Consider the following 15,108-nt stretch of genomic DNA (forward strand, 5'->3'; position numbering starts at 1 on the left):
CCCCGCCCCGCGCCCAGCGCCCTGAGCGCGCTCCGCCGCAGCGCCCGCCGCCAGGGTGGCCCTCAGGAGGGGCGGCCCCGGCGCCCCCTGGCTGCCCGCGACGCCCCTCTGCCTCCCCAGGTCAGGCCGCGGCGGATTAGAAAGCCGCGGCTCGGCCCCGGGAGACCCGGGCGCAGGAGCCGGGCCGGAGGGTCAAGGTCACTCAACGGGCTCCGGGAGGATCCCCGGGAGACACCGGGGCCCGGAGCGACCGTAGGCCCGGCGCGCCACGCGCTGGGGAAACTGGAAGTGCAGCGGCTGGTCACCCCTGTCGTGCCCAGGTTATTTCCCGGTGGCTTGGCCCGGGTGCCTCTTTCAGCCTTTGTCCCCTGGGATGGAAAGGAAGGCAGTGACATGCTGAAGGTCACAGCAGATGCAGTTGAACACGCCAGGTCCCATCTTGTCTGGGCAGCCCTCCTGACTCCCCCCCTTCCCCTCCAGGGCCACCCCCTTCCCCTCCATACCAGCCGTGCTAGGAGTCAGAAGCACACCTCCGATCCTCTGCAAAGTGTGCATCTTAATTCATCACGAGGAGCACGATGGTTCATGGCAGTGCCCTGAGCCCTGTGCTAGGCCCTTGCTATGCTGGACCCTGTGGGGAGGGAAACAGGCCAGGCAGGCCCCAACCCCAGGGAGTGCCTGGCCTAGATGGAGGGACTCAGACTGAGAATCTACTAGGTCCTAGCAAAGCCCACTGGGGCCCTGCCGGGCACACAACGGGCCCTTGGTAAAGGCTGACCTTGACTGGCCAGGTGTCCCCCTGGCAGGCTGTGTCCACACTGCCCAGCCCGAGGCCAAGCCCAGAGGGCCCCTTGTGCCCATTGAATGCCTTGCCCACAGAGGGTATCAGCCAGAGCAGGGGATTGGGAATGAGGCCACAGTCATGCCCTCTATCCCATGGTGCCCTGGCCTCTTGGGGATACTCTCTCATCCTCCTTGCCGCTGGGAGGCCTGGGGACCCCTTGAAGCACCCTGTCTTGTGGTCCCCCTCAGACTCACATCCCCACCTGCCCTGTGCTGGCCCTGGGGTGGCAGAGTGACTAAGGGGAAAGGCCAGGGTCTGGAGGCTGACCAGGTGACTTCAAATCCTGGCTCTTACCACCGTGTGACCTTGGGCAAGGCAGTTCACCCCTCAGAGCCTCCATTTCCCCCTTCCTGCAGCCTCTCAGTGAACCACGGTATGGTCTCTGCAGTTAACAGTGATGATGGGCACTGCTAGTTAAGCGTCTACCAGGCACCTGTATCTACTAGGCATAAAGCTAGGCTATCACCATTCCTTACATGAAGCCTGCAAGGCAGTATTATTGGCCTCGTTTTATAATGAGATGAAGTGACTTGCTTAGGGACATGCAGCATGTGAGTGGCATTGCTGGGACCCTCTCCATAGCCCTCATTCTGCCCACTGGCCTATGGTCCCTCCATTACATTTGCAAAGACCCATGAGGTTTGGGGGGTTAGGCATGGCCTCAGTGCGCCCAGCTAGGGGAAGCTGGTCCCAGGAAGGGCTGGCTGGCTGAGCTGTTGGCTTCTGGGCAGAATGCTTCCTGGACCCCAAGTCCAGGGGCAGAGTGCCAGAAACCTCTGGACCCCGGCGGGGGGCCTAGAGGATCCGAGGCTTGGTGTGTGCTCAGGACTGCCCTCTGCAGGCAGAATCCAGAGCGGCAGACAAACAAGTGGAGTGCCGGGAGGGCACGGCCTGCCTCTGGGCTGCTCCTCCACGTGGGAACAGCCAGCCTCACTTCAGCCTCACCCAGGCAGAGACTGGGGGCAGTGTTATAGAGCAGAAGGCCCTGCCCCTCTCAGTTGCGTGTGACTGGGGTATGACAGCTGGCTCCACGTTCACTGGCTGTGTCCTAGGCCAAGTTAGCTGCCCTCTCTGGGCCTCAGCTTCCTCATCTGTAAAATGGAGTCAAGATAGTCCTTTCTTAGGAACGAAATTGGGTCATTTGTAGAGAAGTGGATGGACCTAGAGACTGTCATACAGCGTGAAGTAAGTCAGAAAGAGAAAAACAAATATTGTATATTAATGCATATATGTGGAAACTAGAAAAATGGTACAGATGAACTGGCTTGCGAGGCAGAAATAAAGACACAGATGTAGAGAACAAACGTATGGACACAAGGGGGGAAGTGGGGGTGGGGGGGATGAATTGGGAGATTGGGATGAACATATATACACTAATATGTATAAAATAGATAACTAATATCTCTTAGAACTTGCTGTATAAAAAAAATAAATTAAATTAAAAAAAGATAGTCCTTTCTTCATAAGATTGCTATGAGGATTAAATGGCATGCAATACAGGAAAATGTTTAGCAAAGTACTTGTTGCATGGTAGGTGCTCGACAACAATGCTCATTTAAAAAATTTGTTGGTTTCGGGCTTCCCTGGTGGCGCAGTGGTTGAGAGTCCGCCTGCCGATGCAGGATACACGGGTTCGTGCCCCGGTCTGGGAAGATCGCACATGCCGCGGAGCGGCTGGGCCCGTGAGCCATGGCCGCTGAGCCTGCGCGTCCGGAGCCTGTGCTCTGCAATGGGAGAGGCGACGACAGTGAGAGGCCCGCGTACCACAAAAAATAAATAATAATAAATTTGTTGGTTTCATCTAGGGGGCAAAGTGAGACGTGGAGTTTTTGCTTGGACTGCTTTTCATAAGGAGGTGGGGATTCTAAGGACAAGGTCATGGACACTCACATTTCTGTCAAGTTCAATTCCTTCTCCCGAGAAGGGCAGCAACACCTCCTTAAGCAGAGAGGGGAGTTTGGTTGAGAAATCCTTGCCAGTGGCTTCTTTGCACCTACAGGAACTTCTCCTGCCAGCTTTATGAAGCGCCTTTGCACTGGCCCTGCCCCATCCTCGCCCAGGCCTGGCAAGGTCCCCACTATTACAGAGATGTGGAAACCAAGGCTCTTCTCTCCACCTTCCTCCTAACTCTCTCAAAGCCACAGGATTGCTCCCATGACAAAGCCCTTTGCACGCCCTCGTTCACTTGTCTCATTTCACAAGTGGGAATGTAGGAGGGTTGGTCATTTGTGGAAGTGACGGTGCGTCTGGGCGTCCTGTCTCCCCATCAGCCCAGGAACTCCCAGGCAGGGGCCGGTCTCTTCTTCCCGGCCCAGTGTGTTTGATTCAGGGTCTCTGACCAGCAGACTGGCCACCCGAGAGACCTGCCGTATGGACTCTGCCCTCTGCACCCTGGGGGTTTGGGCCCAACCTGGATCCCTGACCTCCTTGTGCATTGTTTCCTTTCCCATGATTCTGGGCCACTTCTGGCTCCTTGTTCCTTGGAGGTGAGACTCCCCGGGGTGGGGGTGGGAGTGGGGGATAGAAGGACAGCCCAGCCATCTCCAACAAGGTATCCCTTTTCTGAACACTGGGACAAGCCCAGAGGGAGCCTGGGGCTTGGCTGCCCTGTGAACACAAGGGCCAAAGGGGAGGACGGTGAGCCCAATGCTCTCCTCTTACAGGTGAGCAGCCCGCAGTGCTGAGAGCGGAAAGGGGAAGGACCAACCCACAGCAGCCCAGCGGCGAGTGGCAGGCGAGGACCTCTGGACCCCGATCCCCCCAGCGGCCGTTCTTTTCTGCCATCTCCGTGGCTTTCCTTGGACCTTCAGGAAGAATGATTTTATCTGATAATAACTATCCAGGCTTTAAACATGAGACTTGAATGGTCTCTGGATTTCACTACTCCTGTTTCTCTCCAGAGCAACCTATCTCTTATTCCATCATGGAAACCAAAGGGAAAATAGGTTTGATGGATGGAAATGTGCTTTCAAGACAGCGTGCAGAATCCATAAAACAAGGTCAGGCAAGGTGAGCAGAGAATCTGTCAGCCTAGATGTTGAATGTTATCCCTGTCAGCCAGGGTGCTCAGATGGTGCGAGGGCTGCGCAGGAGAAAAGGACTGGCGATGGGCTCGCTTGGGGGTCCCAAGGCTGGGACCCAGATTTCCAACCCCCTCCCCCAACAAGGGGCCGTCCCTCAGGCCTCCGGGCATCTCCTTTCATCCCCTGCCTGGGCCCTGTCCCCCCAGATTTTTCTTTCCACGGCTCATCCAGAAGGCTAAGGGCAGAAATCATCTGCCTTCTTCCAAGCTTTCCAGACCCCAGAAAGCAAAGCCCTAGTACTGGGATTTCGGGCACCCCGGCAAGCTGGGGCAGACAGCTGGGAGGCAGGGAGGTCTTCCTTTCATGACACAGGCAGCTCTGCAGCTCCAGCCTCCCAGGCCCCCGGGGTTTGGCCCTGGTAAGTAGGGTACGGCCACGCGGGCCAACAGAAATAGAATATGAGCCACAAATGCACGCCACGGAGGGAATTTTAAATTTCCTAGTAGCCGTGTTGAAAGAGTAAAAGAACTAGGTGAAATTCATTTTAGTCGTATATTTGATTTAACCCAACACACCCAAAGTGTGTTCAACACGTAATTTTTTTTTTTTTTTTTTGCGGTACGCGGGCCTCTCACTGTTGTGCCCTCTCCCGTTGCGGAGCACAGGCTCTGGATGCGCAGGCTCAGCGGCCATGGCTCACGGGCCCAGCCGCTCCGTGGCATGTGGGATCTTCCCGGACTGGGGCACGAACCTGCGTCCCCTGCATCGGCAGGTGGACTCTCAACCACTGCGCCACCAGGGAAGCCCCAACATGTAATATTTTTAAAAATTGAGATATTTTACATTATTTTCCTTATACTAAGTCTTTGAAAATAGTGTCTATTTCACACTTAAAACACATCCCAGTTTCGGCCAGACAGACTTTAATATGTAACTAGTGGCCATGTGTTGGAAAATGCGGGTCTGTGAGGTAATTTTCCAACCCTTTTTAAGTTGCAAAATCTTTTTTTCCAATAAACTCTTGCAGAGAAGCTCAGTCCATATGCTGCTCTGGATGGGAGCAGAAGTGGAGGTCCTGGAGCTGCCTCGAAATTCCCTTCATCTGCTGATTCCTCTGAGAAGCCCCCGTAGACCCCCTGCCCCCCGCTTTCCATCCCTCCCTTCCCTGCTCCACAGAGCAACCATTGAAAAATACTAGTAATAACAATAACGTGGGAGTTCCCTGACAGTCCAGTGCTTAAGACTAGGTGCTTTCACTGCCGTGGGCCTGGGTTCAATCCCTGGTTGGGAAAATTAAGATCCTGCAAGCCACGCGGCACAGCCAAAAACACCCCAAAACCGAAAAACCCCACAATAACCAACACTTACTGAATGCTTACTCTAAGCCAGGCATGGTACTCAGCATCCCCCATCAAGCCCATTCTGTGGAAGAAACAGGCTCAGGGAGGCACCTGAGAAACACGGTCAAGGTTACGATTCCATCATCCCACCCAGAAGTTAGGCTGAAGCCGCCGATGAGTCTTCCGTGGCCCCAACTTGGAGGATGTGGGACAAGGGGGAGCAAAGCTTTTGTCCCTCACATCATCCCCCATGAGGGGCCCCTGCTTCTCAGGTCTTGGCCCTCCAGCCCCCCACTCCCACCCCCACCCCCAGCGGGAACCAGGCAGCAGCTCTGCTGAGCAAATTTAGAGTTATAAATTAGTGAAGACTTAGAACAACTTCAGGGCCAGAAAAGGAAAAAACAAGGGGAAAACACTTCAAAGCAACTTCCCCAGAAACCGTAGGAAAAGAGCAAAGTCAGTAGAAAAGCTCTGGGGGGACTTCCCGCTATGAGTGTGTGTCCATGGAGGGTGCGGGGAAGAGAGGACACGGAGAAGCCGGGCGCCCCCCTCCCTGCTGGAAGTCTAGCACAGCAAGAACTGAAGCTCAGCTGTGTTGTTTGGGTACTTTCTTTTCTCCAAACCTCAGTTTTCTCATCTGCAGAGGGGGTTTCTAACATAGCCCAAGGCATATAGTGAGTTGAGCCCCAGCCCAGTGCTTGACACAAGGGCAGGGACCAGGGGAGGCAAGTGGACGAGCTGGAACTGGGGGTCGTGTTGTGGCATCTTCCATCTCAGCTCAGCTACTGATGGTGGGACTTGGGCCTCAGTTTCCTCCCCTGTGCTTGTTAAAAGCACAGGTCGGGCTTCCCTGGTGGCGCAGTGGTTGAGGGTCCGCCTGCCGATGCAGGGGACATGGGTTTGTGACCCGGTCCGGGAAGATCCCACGTGCTGTGGAGCGGATGGGCCCGTGAGCCATGGTCGCTGAGCCTGCGCGTCCGGAGCCTGTGCTCCGCAACGGGAGAGGCCACAACAGTGAGAGGTCCGCGTACCGCAAAAAAAAAAAAAAAAAAACCAGAGGTCCAGAGACTTCCCTGGTGGTCCAGTGGTTAAGACCCTGTGCTTCCATTGCAGGGGGCAAGGGTTTGATCCTTGGTTGGGGAACTAAGATCCTGCATGCTGCACGGTGGCCAAAAAAAAAAAAAAAGAAAAAAAAAAGCGCAGGTCCAGCCCCTTCCTGGAGATGTGTTGGCCTGGACACCAGAGGGGTTGGGAACTTTACACTTCAGAACCCAGTCCTCAGGTCTTTCTGATACACATTCAAGTTTGGGGATCACTAGCCTTCATGTTCTCCAAGGGTCGCTCAGGCGCTGGCATCTGTGGTTTGCCCAGACAGCCACACAGTTCCAGCCCATAGCCACGTCCCCTGTGCCACACGGCGCTCCAGCCTGGCTCCTCCTTCACAGGCTGCCAGTGCCCAGACCAGCAGTCAGGACAGACATCTGGCCGGGCCAGATCAGCCCTGCGATGGGAGGCCCTGATTCCACACCAAAGCACCCTCTCTGTAGCAGGCATCCTTTAGACCCAGTCTCCACCTGCCCCTGGGAGCTCTGAGCCGACAATGAACACACAACGATGTGGTGTACGCAGCAATGAAGAGGCCCCGTGCACTGGAGCCAGAGGGGGCACCCAACTCAGCCTGAGGGGGAATGGGGGTGGCCGAGGCCACACTCTTGGGTCCCATGGGAAATAGTAAACCAGAAGCCCCGTCTGGCATCCATGCCATGGGCCCGCTGGTCCAGGGCCTCAGCACGTGCTGAAATAGTCCTTTCCGCCCCAGGGTTTCCTGCTGCACCCCCAGGAGAAGACTTATCACACAGGGTCTCCCTGTCTCCCCCATCAGCCTTCCATACCAGCCCATCTCCCAAGGGGAAGTCTGGAACCAAGGCTTTGCTTTTGCATCACTGCATGCAAGTGGGCCTTTGCATACACAGTCCTTCTAAACCCAACGCCTAACCAAGTCAGCTCTTTATCCTCCAGATCTCAGCCTTTCTGACCGCACTGACCCGGCCGCCCATCCCACCAAGGCTCTCAGAGCCCCTGAGGAAAGAGCAGGGGAGAAACTCTGAACACTTGCTCCCATTGGAATTTTACGTTGGGTGAGTGATGATTCAGTCCCTGTCTGACTCACCCATTAAAATCACGTGAGGACAGACATGGAGAGGGGTCCTGGTGTGCCTCGGGGTCCCCAGCACCCAGCCCTCCACAGTAGGGCTCCACAAACATTTGCTGAATGAATGAATGGATGAATGAAAAAGGCCTCATCTGTCTGCTGTCACGTGACTTGCTGGTCTCTGTTTTCTCTCTCTCTCTCTCTCTCTCTCTGTTACTCTCCATCTGTTGCTATCTTTTTATGTGGCTGTCTCCAGCAAAATATGCACCTGGGTCTGTTTCTATGTCCTTGTGTCTGCCCTGGCCTCTGTCTCTCCTCCCGTATCATCTCCGTCTCTCTCTGAATCTGTCTCTGTCTCTCTGTCTACATCTTTCACGTGATGCTGTCTGTCATCTCTCTCTCCCTGAGCCTTTATCTCTCCCAGCTCTCTCAGGGGCCGCTGTTTCTCTCTGTCTCTGTGTTTCTGTCTCTCTCTGTCTCTGGGGGTCCTCACTTCTCTTGCTCTCTGCGGCTCTCTCTCCTTGCGCCTCTTGTCTCTGCCGTCCCTGCTCTCTGTATCCTCCGACTCTCCTCTCCTGGAATCTTTCAAGAACAGAGAGAGGCATGTAATTGCGCTGGGGCCGTCTCCATGGTTGCAGCTGTGGGGTAACTGAAAGATCACTTTGGAATGACCATCTCTGTAATAATTGCACCGTAATAGTTTCTGTGAGGCAGAGTAGGGCTCGGTGAGAGGTGGCCAGGACAGCCAGGGACCCCGGCGGGAAAGGGCCACCTGTAGCTACCAGTATCCCAGGGCCAGGCTCCGGAGGGGACATGTGGTCTTGGCCAGAAAACAGGAGGGGGAGCGGGAGTGGGTGAGTGGGGAGGGAGGCCGGTCTCCCTGCCGCTACATGCCCTCCCTGTGCCTACCTGCTGGGCCCTGCCCCTGTTTATAATTTATGCTTATGATCAGAATTATCAGCAATAATGATAACATGATTATAATTGCTGAGCTGCCGGGCTCAATTGCAGCACTGTTGGTAAATATTATGATAGAGGATAGCATGAGGTCACTACCTCCCAGACCTTGAGGATGGGGTGAGGGATAGGAGGGACACAGCGGGCATGTGGTCCCCCACTCCATCCTCACCAGAAGAACTTCTGCTTGGCCATTTGCTGATCCATTTTAACCCCCAACGATCCTCCCCGTGTCTACCTTAAATCATTCCTGCTTTCGGCTCAGCAGGAAGCACTCAGAAGCCTGCAGGCTGTCACCCCACCAACAGAGGGCTCTCCAGAGCTGTGGTGTGACTGCCACCGGGGAGGTGAGGGGGCACAGAAAGGATGGTCCTTCCACACCCAAGTTGGGTTTGACTGGAGATTCAGTCCTAAAGGAGCTCGGGGGTGGTCTGAGGGGTCTTGGCAGAGGGCTAAGGGGCAGGACAGGGCCACTGCCCTGAGCACAGTCCCTGGGGGACGGGGGACATTTCTGACATGCAGAGGCCCTGATCCCTGCCCAGGAGAAGTGAGGCTGGAGGCCCAGGGTGTGAACAGGAACAAGAACTGCATCCTGCATCAGATGCAAAACCAGCCCCTTTAAGGGAGGCCACCCAGGTCATCCGAGGACGGGGACGAGATGTGCCCACTGCCACCACCCAACGGCCCACCTGGCCGAGCTGAGCCCCCTGGATCTTGGTGGGACCGGGCGCCCCTCAGCCTGCGTTCTCCAGCAGCCTGGAATAACCGTCCAGCTCTGATGCTATTAAGTGTGTGGTTAGAAAAGATGGGTGTGCTCTGAGCATCAGAGTGAGGCTGTAGGTGACTGCACCGGTGCCCCAGGAGAGGGCCAAGGTGGCAGCGAGGACGGACTGGCCCTCCATGGGCTGCCTTGTGGGTGGCAGGGCGAAGCTCCACACTCCTGTTTTATATCTGGAGGCTCAGAGGCTAAGAGACGCTTCCCAAACCCTGAGGAGCAAGGGGCACAGCCGGCATGTGCCCCGGGTCCGTCTGTGGCGACTTGGAGACTTTCCGGACAGGACAGAGCCCGGCCGGCCCCCGGTCCTCCATGGCCTGCATTATTCATGAGCCCCACATTCCCCCCGGGGATAAACATTCAGAAGGAGCGTTTCAAATCCACTTTCCTGCTCTGAAAATAAATGAATGAGCAGAGAATGCCAGTGCACACGGAGGCCATGGGCCCAGACCCCTGAGAGTCCTGGGAAAGCTCACAGATGGCCTATGTCCCCTCACCCCGGGCCCCTGACCAACAGGGCCTGAGACCAACACAATTGGCAAGCTGGGCCGAGCCCAGAGCGGGGGTCTGAGGCCAGATGCCCCTCTCTGTCCACTTTTCCTGCCCCGGCCCACCCCCAAATCCAGGTGACCCAGGTGACTCCGGTCCCTGGTACTTGTTGGGTCCCAGGCAACTGGCACAGTCTTGGGATCCTCCGGGGACTGGAAGCTGGTCAGACCCAGAGGAACTGCCTGGGCTCCTCTCCAGGGTCAGGTTGGACACACACTTAACTGGTGCTTTTGTGGCCTGAAAGGTAAATAAAAGAGGCAGCGTGCTCCTGTCTCCATTGCCTGGAAGACGCCTCCGCAGCCTCCACTCCCCCCGAGTTGCCTCTGCCCTTCTCCACCATCCCCTCGGGAGAAGCATGTCACACAGGAGGTCCTCGGCCCAGAACTCCGGGCTGGACCCTTGCCAGAGAGTGCCTCGAAGATGGGAATGTTAATTTGGTTGAACCCACGTCAATGTTAATTAAAAAATGGAGGTCAGTCCTCGGGGCCAAGGTCACAGAAAATGGACTTGGTTTCAACAGCAAGGGGGCAAACTGAGAATTGTCCATTTGAAGGTCAAGTGGAGACGCCGCATCGTACAGGAGCTGTACCTTCAGGGCTGGGCTGTTGAGATGAGGGAGGACAGGGGAAAGCCATCCAGGTAGCAAACTCTCACGAATACATTCAAAGAACTCGTCAGCTCTGGTCCCTGAGGGAGGCAGAGCTGTGGGCAAACGTGTGTTCTCGCTGTACAGGAGACAAGGGGGAGTACCTGGACCCAGGGAACCAGGGTCTCACCCTTGGAATTTCCTTCTCTGCAGCCCCAGCCCAGGGCCCCATCTCGCACCAGCGAGCTGAGTGTGGATAGGATTTCAGCCCCCACCTGCCCCTCAGCACAAACTGTCCAATCCCCGAGGTCTCACCTCCCAGGTCCCCGGAGGCTGAGGGACATTTTGAGATCTCAAAAAGGAAGTATCCTTTGGGTGACAGAATGGGACTGTTTGCTTTACTCTGGAGCAAGGAGTCAGGAGTTGCTGTGCTACTGCAGGCAAGTCCCTTTCCCTCTCTGAGCCTCCGTTTTTTTCAAAATGGGAGGAGTTATCCAACGTTCTAATGAATTTCCCTGGGCTTCATCCTAAATGGTCTAAAAGGGGCCATCTAGGGGAGAAGGATAAATTGGAAGATTGGGACTGACATATACACCCTACTATATATAAAACAGATAACTAACAAGGACCTACTGTATAGCACAGGGAACCCTACTCAATACTCTGTCATGGCCTATATGGGAAAAGAATCTAAAAAAGAGTGGATATATGTATATGTATAACTGAATCACTTTACTGTACACCTGAAACTAACACAGCGTTGTAAATCAACTACACTCCAGTAAAAATTAAAAAAAAAAAGGGGGGTCACTTAAGCCAGAACCTAAGGGAACCAAGAGATAAAGAGAAAGAAGTTGTTCAGACTAATGATTAAGAGTGTAAATCCCAGCACTGCCCCTCGCTAGCTGTGTGTCTCTGGGCAAATAACCTCACCTCTCTGTGCATCAGTGACCTCACTGATCAAATGGGAATGAGGAACTTGCCTACCTCGAGGAGGTGCTGTGGGAGCTAAATGAGTCCGTGCGTCTGAACGGTCAGCACTGTGCCTGGCATGTGTAAGGCTCCACGGCACCAGCTGAGTGCCCCCAACTACCCTCGGCTCTAAGGGACCCTATGGGGGAAGCAGGCCAGGCACCTGCAAGGACAGACACACTGGATGTCTAGACCTGCTGAGCCAGACCTGGGTGGTTGGACAGGCTGTGGGCAGGTGACCGGGGCTGAAGTACAGGTCACACTCAGCTCACCCGGGCTCAGTGGTGTGAGGTTGCTTCCACGGTCAGCCCATCACACTTAGCGCCCCGGCATGGCATCTGCCCAAAGCAGAGACCCTTTCTAATGTGTTCAGAGGCCACCAGCCCCCTGCCTGCTGAGCCCTCCTGAGAGGTATCCCTCGACACCTGTGGAATCTGGGTCACCTGCCCAAACTCCCGGAGAGCAACGTCCTCTTCGGAGATACCGTTGGTCCAGGCCTGTCCTACCCAAGGCCCTGCTGGACCCGGCGCTTCCTGTCACCACTGACGGCCGAGACTATCTCTCCCCAAGCTCTTGGTCATTTCCAGCCAGCTGTCCCCACGCATCCAGGACCCTGGTCTGTGTCATTTTCTGCTCTATGTCTTGCGCCCAGAAGACCGCCTGAAGAAGTGCAAGAGATGTTCATTGAATGAGGGGTGAGTAGGCCTCTATAGGCCCTGGATCTGCAGTGCTGGGCCCCCTGTCCCTGGGGCACCATCTTTCACCTTGCCTTGTGACAGGTCCTCTGGGGCCAGTGCAAGGCCACCTGGAGCTGCCGCCCAGGTGGACGCACGTGCCAGGGCCAGCCGGGCGCTCAGCCCTGAGGCTCCAAGGTGGGTAGCTGCCTGGCATCCTCAAAGCGCCTTTGCCTCCCAGCATTCTGTTCACCTCTCCAGGCCCAGCTCTCACGTCGCTGCCTCCAGGAAGGACTCCCTGATCTCAGCTGTCCCTCTGGGCCCCCGTGGACGCACAGAACTCTGCCCCTGCTCAATCAGGTTTGCAGAGACTTGAATAAAGAAGAAAAATAAAACCACATAACACATGCTTCTCTTCCTGCCTGACCCAGGGCCGGGGCCTGCTACAGAACTGCAGAATGAAAATGGGGGTTGGGGGTAGGTGAGGGGGGCAGGTGCTCATTGTTCAGCAAGCGAGAAAAATGTGTCCTTAAAGGCACTGAAATATAAAACTCTCCCTTTCTTCCGCAGTATCTCTTTCGACCTATCATGGTGTTTTGAAAAATTTGCTACTTTTTTTTAGAATTTATTTATTTACCTTTGAAATTAATTAATTAATTTATTTATTTTTGCTGTGTTGGGTCTTCTTGCTGCGTGCGGGCTTTCTCTAGTTGCGGCGAGCGGGGGCTACTCTTCGTTGTGGCGCTGGGCTTCTCATCACAGTGGCTTCTCTTGTTGCGGAGCACAGGCTCTAGGCACGTGGGCTTCAGTAGTTATGGCACGCGGGCTCAGTAGTTGTGGCTCGCAGGCTCAGTAGTTGTGGCTCGCAGGCTCTAGAGCGCAGGCTCAGTAGTTGTGGCGCACGGGCTTAGTTGCTCCGCGGCCTGTGGGATCTTCCCGGACCAGGGCTTGAACCTGTGTCCCCTGCATTGGCAGGCGGATTCCTAACCACTGCGCTACCAGGGAAGCCCCAAAATTTACTATTTAATGTCATTCTAAGTAAAGAAAAATTCAAATGTAAAGTGATTAGCATTGTGCCATTTCATCTTCACCATTCATCTTTATATTCTTCAGGGCCAGTTTTTTTTTTTTTTTTTTTTTGCGGTATGCGGGCCTCTCACTGCTGTGGCCTCTCCCGTTGCGGAGCACAGGCTCCGGACGCGCAGGCTCAGCGGCCATGGCTCACGGGCCCAGCCGCTCCGCGGCACGTGGGATATTCCCAGCCCGGGGCACGAACCCGCGTCCCCTGCATCGGCAGGCAGACTCTCAACCACTGCGCCACCAGGGAAGCCCAGGGACAGTTTTAAATGCAGCTATAAGAGCATTTAACTCATATGTGGAACCCCCAAGTTTACGCAGTTTATATCATGCCTTGTACACGCCTGTGTATGTCATTCTTACTCCAACAGGTGGAAACATGGCACAAAACTAACTCACCTGTTTTAATTTCACTTTATCATACACATGTGTTCAACCAACTCCCTCTACCTCTGGCTTATGATGTGTACGAAAGGACCAAAAGGAAAAGAAACTCTGAGTTGCCCTACTTATTCTTTTCCTTCTGTGTCATCATTTTCGGCAAGGGTGGTTGGCTAATGCAGGGAAGTAACGGATAAGGAAGTGTATGATAGGGTTCCTTGGTCCTTTGTGATTCTTAGAAGTCGTTGCCTTCTTTTCTGCATTCGAAGCAAGTTGTGGTTTGAACAGAAAGCAGGGCTTCTCGAGGTTGTCAGCAGCCCCCTGGTATGACACGCTCACCTTGTACTTGCTTCGAGTCTCCTGCTCTTGACGGGTCCACTGGAATTTCATGCCCGACGGGCATCGCCTCCATTGTGGACCATGGTGGCACAGAGCACGGATACGAACCAGGTACCTCCTCTGTTCCCACGCATGTTCATCGTCCTGTTGGAATTCGCTTACAAAACACACATTCAGTGACAGAATTATTAAGAATTTTGAGATGGCCACAGCAGAACATTTAACTGAGCGTGGAGCCCTTCTGAGCGCAGGGCCCTGTGTGGCCCCGGAGGTGGGCCCTGCCCAGGGGAGCACAGTTTGCTCATCTGCCTGTTTATACGTCATCAGTGCACACCTGCAGCGCTGGTTCTTTTTGGTGACCAAAGGGAGTGCGCAACCCTAGGGGCTTTCCTGGGGCCCCACCCTAAGGCCAGTCAAAGGCATCAACCCCCGCCTGGTCCTCCTCAGGGGCCCAGACTTTTGTTTCAGGAGCCCATTTCCCAGCTTGTCTTCCTTCCCAGAAACCAGAGACCTGTCTCCCGACCTCTGCTGCCCGTGAGCTGTGCAGCGTTGGCTAGGGTACCTCCCCTCTCTGGGTCTCATTTTCCCTGGGGTGAGAGCCGTGATGCTGCGGCTGCCTGAACAGCTTTGTGAGCTTGCCATCAGCCAGGCCGGCAGGAGGGAGCGTCTTTCCCTCTTGCCCACCTCTATGTCACGCTCGGGTATGGTATAAGGAACTGTCGGTGTTCACGGTCACGCAGGCTGGCCGCCTTTCTGGGGTGGGGGGGGTGTTCATCCCAAAGTGCATTGGTTTCCTACCAGTTGGCGTTTCTGCTGACACAGCCGTATTTTCAGTGCTGGCATTGTGCTTGTATTTAGGTCAGGCCTATTTTAATTCCACTGGGACGAGTGCTGGGCTGAGACCGCCTTCTGGGGCTGACACAGAGGAGTACTGGGTTGGTTCAGACGGGCTAGGTTTCTGAGGCTTCTGGGAGGTGGCAGAGGGAGGAGGTGGGGAGGTGGGGAGGGTGGCGGGACAGGGCAGGTGGCCTTGGCCCCAAACCCTGGCCCACCTGAGGCTCCTCCACCCTATTCCTTCTTGGTGGGAACCCCCAACACGCATACTTAACTGCTGAGGAGGAGAGAGACTCCTGGACTGAGCACCCAGGGACATGGTTTCCATGCCACCAACGTGCAGTATGATTTGGGCAAGTGACGCCCTCTCCTGCCTCAGTTTCCCCACCTGTGCGATGACCGCCTGCTTGATGATGCTAGCCAGCACGTCTAGGTCCTCGTGTCCCTGTGGTTAAGACCCAGACTGGTGTCCTCGTGCAGCCACTTGCTAGCTGTGTGACCTTGTCAAGTTACAAAACCTCTCTGTGCCCAAATGTCCCCATCTGAAAAATGGAGATAAAAATAGGACCAATCTCATGAGGCTGTAGGGAGTGAGATGACAGAAG

Source organism: Orcinus orca, chromosome 16 (genome assembly GCF_937001465.1).
Source record: "Orcinus orca chromosome 16, mOrcOrc1.1, whole genome shotgun sequence".
Taxonomy (NCBI): Eukaryota; Metazoa; Chordata; class Mammalia; order Artiodactyla; family Delphinidae; genus Orcinus; species Orcinus orca.